Source organism: Schistocerca gregaria, unplaced genomic scaffold (assembly GCF_023897955.1).
Source record: "Schistocerca gregaria isolate iqSchGreg1 unplaced genomic scaffold, iqSchGreg1.2 ptg000305l, whole genome shotgun sequence".
In the NCBI taxonomy this organism is placed as follows: Eukaryota; Metazoa; Arthropoda; class Insecta; order Orthoptera; family Acrididae; genus Schistocerca; species Schistocerca gregaria.
The window spans coordinates 544,022-553,427 of record NW_026061787.1 but is presented as its reverse complement, the minus strand read 5'-3'; positions in this window follow the sequence as shown (position 1 = coordinate 553,427).

Genomic DNA, 9,406 nt, shown 5'->3' with positions numbered 1-9,406 from the left:
TTATGGTCCTACCTCGCGTCAGAGGCAACAAAGCCGTCTAAAAAGTCAATACTCAAAAATTAAAACTTGAATTGTACTGCGTCGTATTGGCTATCACATCAACTTAGAAGCTTCTTCTTTGATCTATTATGGTGCTTTTAGTGACTCCGCATACCGCACCACGTGACATAGCTTCGCACACTATAAATGTAACCGTTTCAGAGAGAAGTACGTCCAATATGACGATCTGGCATTAAGTCGATTCGATAGCAAATGAAGAAAACGGGCGGGTTTATCAGGTTTTAACTACATATGAACACTTTTCACATTACCCCGTGCAACGCGGGTGCTGGATCTCCCTTCATGCAAAATCTTAAGGTCCTAGCTCATGTCCAAGGCACCAAAGCCGTATAAACAGTCAATAATCGATAACTAAAATTTGAATTGTACTGCATCTAACTGGCTATCACATCAACTTAGAAGCTTCTTCTGTGTTCTATAATGGTGCTTTTAAGGTCCAGGCATTCCGCAGCAGGCGACAGAGCTTTGCACACGATAATTGTAACCGTTTCATAGAGAAGAGCGGGCAATATGTCGATCTGGCATTTAGTCGATTCGATAGCAAATGACGAAAACGGGGGGATTTCTCAGGGTTTCACTACATATGAACACTTTTCACATTCCCCCGTGCAACGCGGATGCTAGACCTCCCTTCATGCAAGGTCACAAGGTCCTAGCCCATATCCAAGGCACAAAATCGTCTAAAAATTCAATAATCGATAAATAAAACTTGAATTGTACTGCTTCGTACAGGCTATCACATCAATTTAGAAGCTTCATCTGTGTTCTATTATGTTGCTTTTAGTGTCTACGCATACCGCAGCACGCAACATAGCTTTGCACACGATAAATGTAACCGTTACAAAGAGAAGAGCGGCCAAATTGACGATCTGGCAAAAGTCGATTCGATAGCTAATGTCGAAAACGGGCAGATTTCTCACGTTTTCACTGCATATAACCACTTTTCACATTCCCCCGTGCAACGCGGCTGCTAGATCTCCCTTCATGCAGAATCTTAAGGTCCTAGCTCATGTCCAAAGCACCAAAGCCGTCTAAAAAGTCAATAATCGATAACTAAAACTTGAATTGTACTGCTTCGTGCTGGCTATCACATCAACTTAGAAGCTTCTTCTGTGTTCTATTATGATGCCTTTAGTGTCTCCGCATACCGCAGCACGCGACATAGCTTTGCACACGATAAATGTAACCGTTTAAGTGAGAAGAGCGGCCAATATGACGATCTGGCATTAAGTCGATTCGATAGCAAATGACGAAAACGAATGGATTTCTCAGGATTTCACTACATTTGAACACTTTTCACATTCCCCCGTCCAACGCGGCAGCTAGACTGCTTTCATGCAAGGTCGTAAGGTCCCAGCGCATGTCCAAGGCACCAATATCGTCTAAAAAGTCAAAAATCGATAACTAAATCTTGAATTGTACTGCTTCGTACTGGCTATCACATCAACCTAGAAGCTTCTTCTGTGTTCTATTATGGTGCTTCTAGTGTCTCCACATACCACAGCACGCGACATAGATTTGAACACGAAAAAAATAATAGTTTCCGAGAGAAGAGCGGCCAATATGACTATCTGGCATTAAGTCGATTCGATAGCAAATGACGAAAACGGGCGGATTTCTCACGTTTACACTACATATGAACACTTTTCACATTACCCCGTCCAACGCGGTTGCTAAACCTCCCGTCATTCAAGGTCGTAAGGTCCTAGCTCATGCCCAAGTCACCAAAATCGTCTGAAAAGTCAATAATCGATAACTAAAACTTCAATATTACTGCTTAGTACTGACTATCTCATCAACTTAGAAGCTTCTTCTGTGTTCTATTATGGTGCTTTTAGTGTCTACGCATACCACAGCAGCGGCATTGCTTTGCACATGATAAATGTAACCGTTTCAGAGAGAATACCGGCCAATATGACGATCTGGCATTAAGTCGATTCGATAGCAAATGACGAAAACGGGCGGATTTCTCAGGTTTTCACAACGTATGAACAGTTTTCACATTCCACAGTGCAACGCGGCTACTAGACCTACATTTATGCAAAATCTTAAGGTCCTAGCTCATGTCCAAGACACCAAAGCCGTTTAAAAAGTCAATAATCGATAACTGAAACTTGAAATGTACTGCTTCGGACTGGCTATCACACCAATTTAGAAGCTTCTTTTGTGTTCTGTAATGGTGCGTTTAGTGTCTCCGCATACCGCAGCACGCGACATAGCTTTGCACAGGATAAATGTAACCGTTTAACAGAGAAGAGCGGCCAATATGACGATCTGGCATTAAGTCGATTCGATAGCAAATGACGAAAACGAATGGATTTCTCAGGATTTCACTACATTTGAACACTTTTCACATTCCCCCGTCCAACGTGGCAGCTAGGCTGCTTTCATGCAAGGTCTTAAGTTCCCAGCGCATGTCCAAGGCACAAATATCGTCTAAAAAGTCAATAATCGATAACTAAATCTTGAATTGTACTGCTTCGTACTGGCTATCACATCAACCTAGAAGCTTATTCTGTGTTCTATTATGGAGCTTTTAGTGTCTCCGCATACCGCAGCACGCGACATAGCTTTCATAGCTTTGCACACGAGAAATGTAAACATTTCAGAGAGAAGAGCCGCCAATATGACGATCTGGCATTTAGTCGATTCGATAGCAAATGACGAAAACGGTCGGATTTCTCACGTTTTCACTACATATGAACTCTTTTTACATTCTCCCGTGTAACGCGGCTGCTAGTCCTCCATTCATGCAAGTTGGTAAGGTCCTAGCTCATGTCCAAGGCACGAAAATCGCCTAAAAAGTCAATAATCGATAACTAAAACTTGAATTGTACTGCTTCGTACTGGCTATCACATCAACTTAGAAGCTTCATCTGTGTTCTATTATGGTGTTTTTAGTGTCTCCGCATACCGCAGCACGCGACATAGCTTTGCACACGATGAATGTAACCGTTTCATAGAGAAGAGCGGCCAATTGGACGATATGACAAAAGTCGATTCGATAGCAAATGACGAAAATTGGCGGATTTCACAGGTTTTCACTTTATATGAACACTTTTCACATTCCCCCGTGCAACGCGGCTCCTAGATCTCCCTTCAAGCAAAATCTTAAGGTCCTAGCTCATGTCCAAGGCACCAAAGCCGTCTAAAAAGTCAACAATCGATAGCTAAAAATTGAATTGTATTGCTTCGTTTTGGCTATCATATCAACTTAGAAGCTTCTTCTGTGTTCTATTATGGTGCTTTTAGTGTCTCCGCATATCGCAGCACGCGACATGGCTTTGCACACGATAAATGTAACCGTTTTAGTGAGAATACCAGCCAAAATGGCGATATGGCATTTAGTCGATTCGATAGCAAATGACGAAAACGGGCGGATTTCTCAGGTTTTTTTTGCATATGAAAACTTTTCACGGTCTCCAGTGCAACGCGGCTGTTAGACCTCCCTTCATTCAAAATCGTAAGGTCCTAGCTCATGTCCAAGGCACCAAAGCAGTCTAAAAAGTCAATAATCGATAACTAAAACTTGAACTGTACTGCTTCGTACTGTCTGTCACATCAACTGAGAAGCTTCTTCTGTGATCTATTATGGTGCGTTTAGTGTCTCCGCATACCGCAGCGCGAGACCTTGCTTTGCACACGATAAATGTAACCGATTCAGAGAGAAGAGCGGCCAATATGACGATCTGGCATTAAGTCGATTCTATAGCAAGTGGCGAAAACGGGCGGATCTCTCAGGTTTCCACTACATATGAACACATTTCACATTCCCCCATGCAACGCAGCTCCTAGATCTCCCTTCATGCAATATCTTAAAGTCGACGCTTATGTCAAAGGAACCAAAGCCTTCTTAAAAGTCAATAATCGATAACTGAAACTTGAATTGTACTGCTTCGTACTGGATATCATGTCATCATAGAAGCTTCTTCTGTGTTCTGTTATGGTGCTTTTAGTGTCTCCGCATACCGCAGCACGCGACATAGCTTTGCACACGATAAACGTAATCATTTCAGAGAGAATAGCGGGCAATATGGCGATCTGGCATTAATTCGATTCGATAGCAAATGACGAAAACGGGCGGATTTCTCAGGTTTTCACCACACATGAACACATTTCACATTCTCCCGTGCAACGCGGATGCTAGACTCCTTTCATGCAAGGTCGTAAGGTCCTAGCGCATGTACATGGCACCAAAATCGTCTAATAAGTCAATAATCTGTAACTAAATCTTGAATTTTACTGCTTCGTACTGGCGATCACATCAACCTAGAAGCTTTTTCTGTGTTCTATTATGGTGCTTCTAGTGTCTCCGTATTCCACAGCACGCGACATAGCTTTGCACACGATAAATGTAACCGTTTCAGAGTGAAGAGCTGCCAATATGACGATCTGGCATTAAGTCGATTCGATAGCAAATGACGAAAAAGGGCGGATTTCTCACGTTTACACTACATCTGAACACTTTTCACATTCCCCCGTCCAACGCGGTTGCTAAACCTAGCGTCATGCAAGGTCGTAAGGTCCTAGCTCATGACCAAGTCACCAAAATCGACTGAAAAGTCAATAATCGATAACTAAAACTTCAATTGTACTGCTTAGGACTGACTATCTCATAAACTTAGAAGCTTCTTCTGTGTTCTATTATGTTGCTTTTAGTGTCTCCGCATACCACAGCAGCGACATTGCTTTGCACACGATAAATGTAACCGTTTCAGAGAGAATACCGGCCAATATGACGATCTGTCATTAATTTGATTCGATAGCAAATGACGAAAACGGGCGGATTTCTCAGGTTTTCACAACGTATGAACACTTTTCACATTCCCCAGTGCAACGCGTCTACTAGACCTACCTTTATGCAAAATCTTAAGGTCCTAGCTCATATCCAAGGCACCAAAGCCGCCTAAAAAGTCAACAATCGATAGCTAAAAATTGAATTGTACTGCTTCGTTTTGGCTATCACACCATCTTAGAAGCTTCTTATGTTTTCTATTATCGTGCTTTTAGTGTCTCCACATACCGCAGCACGCGACAAAGCTTTGCACACGATAAATGTAACCGTTTCAGAGAAAAGAGCGCCCAATATGACGATCTGGCTAAAGTCTATTCCATAGCAAATAAAGAAAACGGGCGAATTTCACAGGTTTTTACAACATATGAACACTTTTCACATTCCCCCGTGCAACGCTGCTGCTAGACCTCCCTTCATGCAAAATCTTAAGGTCCTGGATCATGTCCAAGGCACCGAAGCCGTCTAAAAAGGTAATAATCGATACCTAAAACTTGAATTGTACTGCTGCGTACTTTCTATCACATCAACTTTGAAGCTTATTCTGTGTTCTATTATGGAGCTTTTAGTGTCTCCGCATACCGCAGCACGCGACATAGCTTTCATAGCTTTGCACACGAGAAATGTAAACATTTCAGAGCGAAGAGCGGACAATATGACGATCTGGCATTAAGTCGATTCGATAGAAAATGACGAAAACGAGCGGATTTCTCAGGATTTCACTACATATGAACACTTTTCACATTCCCCCGTGCAACGCGGCTGCTAGACTCCTTTCATGCAAGGTCGTAAGGTCCTAGCGCATGTACATGGCACCAAAAACGTCTAAAAAGTCAATAATCTGTAACTAAATCTTGAATTGTACTGCTTCGTACTGGCGATCACATCAACCTAGAAGCTTTTTCTGTGTTCTATTATAGTGCTTCTAGTGTCTCCGTATTCCACAGCACGCGACATAGCTTTGCACACGATAAATGTAACCGTTTCAGAGTGAAGAGCTGCCAATATGGCGATCTGGCATTAAGTCGATTCGATAGCAAATGACGAAAACGGGCGGATTTCTCACGTTTACACTACATATGAACACTTTTCACATTCCCCCGTCCAACGCGGTTGCTAAACCTCCCGTCATGCAAGGTCGTAAGGTCCTAGCTCATGCCCAAGTCACCAAAATCGTCTGAAAAGTCAATAATCGATAACTAAAACTTCAATATTACTGCTTAGTACTGACTATCTCATCAACTTAGAAGCTTCTTCTGTGTTCTATTATGGTGCTTTTAGTGTCTCCGCATACCACAGCAGCGGCATTGCTTTGCACACGATAAATGTAACCGTTTCAGAGAGAATACCGGCCAATATGACGATCTGGCATTAAGTCGATTCGATAGCAAATGACGAAAACGGGCGGATTTCTCAGGTTTTCACAACGTATGAACAGTTTTCACATTCCACAGTGCAACGCGGCTACTAGACCTACCTTTATGCAAAATCTTAAGGTCCTAGCTCATGTCCAAGGCACCAAAGCCGTTTAAAAAGTCAATAATCGATAACTGAAACTTGAAATGTACTGCTTCGGACTGGCTATCACACCAATTTAGAAGCTTCTTTTGTGTTCTGTTATGGTGCGTTTAGTGTCTCCGCATACCGCAGCACGCGACATAGCTTTGCACAGGATAAATGTAACCGTTTAAGAGAGAAGAGAGGCCAATATGACGATCTGGCATTAAGTCGATTCGATAGCAAATGACGAAAACGAGTGGATTTCTCAGGATTTCACTACATTTGAACACTTTTCACATTCCCCCGTCCAACGTGGCAGCTAGACTGCTTTCATGCAAGGTCTTAAGGTCCCAGCGCATGTCCAAGGCACAAATATCGTCTAAAAAGTCAATAATCGATAGCTAAATCTTGAATTGTACTGCTTCGTACTGGCTATCACATCAACCTAGAAGCTTATTCTGTGTTCTATTATGGAGCTTTTAGTGTCTCCGCATACCGCAGCACGCGACATAGCTTTCATAGCTTTGCACACGAGAAATGTAAACATTTCAGAGAGAAGAGCGGCCAATATGACGATCTGGAATTAAGTCGATTCGATAGCAAATGACGAAAACGAGCGGATTTCTCAGGATTTCACTACATATGAACACTTTTCACATTCCCCCGTGCAACGTGGCTGCTAGACTCCTTTCATGCAAGGTCGTAAGGTCCTAGCGCATGTACATGGCACCAAAATCGTCTAAAAAGTCATTAATCTGTAACTAAATCTTGAATTGTACTGCTTCGTACTGGCGATCACATCAACCTAGAAGCTTTTTCTGTGTTCTATTATAGTGCTTCTAGTGTCCCCGTATTCCACAGCACGCGACATAGCTTTGCACACGATAAATGTAACCGTTTCAGAGTGAAGAGCTGCCAATATGGCGATCTGGCATTAAGTCGATTCGATAGCAAATGACGAAAACGGGCGGATTTCTCACGTTTACACTACATATGAACACTTTTCACATTCCCCCGTCCAACGCGGTTGCTAAACCTCCCGTCATGCAAGGTCGTAAGGTCCTAGCTCATGCCCAAGTCACCAAAATCGTCCGAAAAGTCAATAATCGATAACTAAAACTTCAATATTACTGCTTAGTACTGACTATCTCATCAACTTAGAAGCTTCTTCTGTGTTCTATTATGGTGCTTTTAGTGTCTCCGCATACCACAGCAGCGGCATTGCTTTGCACACGATAAATGTAACCGTTTCAGAGAGATAAACGGCCAATATGACGATCTGGCATTTAGTCGATTCGATAGCAAATGACGAAAACGGGGCGATTTCTCAGGTTTACACTACATATGAACACATTTCACATTCCCCCGTGAAAGACGGCTGCTAGAATTCCCTCATGCAAAATCTTAACGTCCTAGCTCATGTCCAAGGCACCAAAGCCGTCTAAAAAGTCAGTAATCGATAACTAAAACTTGAATTGTACTGCTTCTTACTGGCTATCACAACAACTTAGAAACTTCATCTGTGTTGTATTATGGTGCTTTTAGTGTCTCCGCATACCGAAGCACGCGAAATAGCTTTGCACACGATAAATGTAACCGCTTCAGACAGAAGAGCCGCCAATATGACGATCTGGCAAATGTCTATTCGATAGCAAATGACGAGAACTGGTGGATTTCTCATGTTTTCACTACATATGAACACCTTTCACATTCCGACGTCCAACGCGGCTGCTAGAACTCCCTCATGCAAAATCTTAAGGTCCCAGCTTATGTCCAAGGCACCAAAGCCATCTAAAATGTCAATAATCGATAACACAAACTTGAATTGTACTGCTTCTTACTGGCTATCACATCAACCTCGAAGCTTCTTCTGTGTTCTACTATGGTGTTTTTAGTGTCTCCGCATAGCGCAGCACGCGACATGGCTTTGCACACGATAAATGTAACCGTTTTAGTGAGAATACCAGCCAAAATGGCGATCTGGCATTTAGTCGATTCGATAGCAAATGACGAAAACGGGCGGATTTCTCAGGTTTTTTTTGCATATGAAAACTTTTCACGGTCTCCAGTGCAACGCGGCTGTTAGACCTCCCTTCATTCAAAATCGTAAGGTCCTAGCTCATGTCCAAGGCACCAAAGCAGTCTAAAAAGTCAATAATCGATAACTAAAACTTGAACTGTACTGCTTCGTACTGTCTATCACATCAACTGAGAAGCTTCTTCTGTGATCTATTATGGTGCGTTTAGTGTCTCCGCATACCGCAGCGCGAGACCTTGCTTTGCACACGATAAATGTAACCGATTCAGAGAGAAGAGCGGCCAATATGACGATCTGGCATTAAGTCGATTCTATAGCAAGTGGCGAAAACGGGCGGATCTCTCAGGTTTCCACTACATATGAACACATTTCACATTCCCCCATGCAACGCAGCTCCTAGATCTCCCTTCATGCAATATCTTAAAGTCGACGCTTATGTCAAAGGAACCAAAGCCTTCTTAAAAGTCAATAATCGATAACTGAAACTTGAATTGTACTGCTTCGTACTGGATATCATGTCATCATAGAAGCTTCTTCTGTGTTCTTTTATGGTGCTTTTAGTGTCTCCGCATACCGCAGCACGCGACATAGCTTTGCACACGATAAACGTAATCATTTCAGAGAGAATAGCGGGCAATATGGCGATCTGGCATTAATTCGATTCGATAGCAAATGACGAAAACGGGCGGATTTCTCAGGTTTTCACCACACATGAACACATTTCACATTCTCCCGTGCAACGCGGATGCTAGACTCTTTTCATGCAAGGTCGTAAGGTCCTAGCGCATGTACATGGCACCAAAATCGTCTAATAAGTCAATAATCTGTAACTAAATCTTGAATTTTACTGCTTCGTACTGGCGATCACATCAACCTAGAAGCTTTTTCTGTGTTCTATTATGGTGCTTCTAGTGTCTCCGTATTCCACAGCACGCGACATAGCTTTGCACACGATAAATGTAACCGTTTCAGAGTGAAGAGCTGCCAATATGACGATCTGGCATTAAGTCGATTCG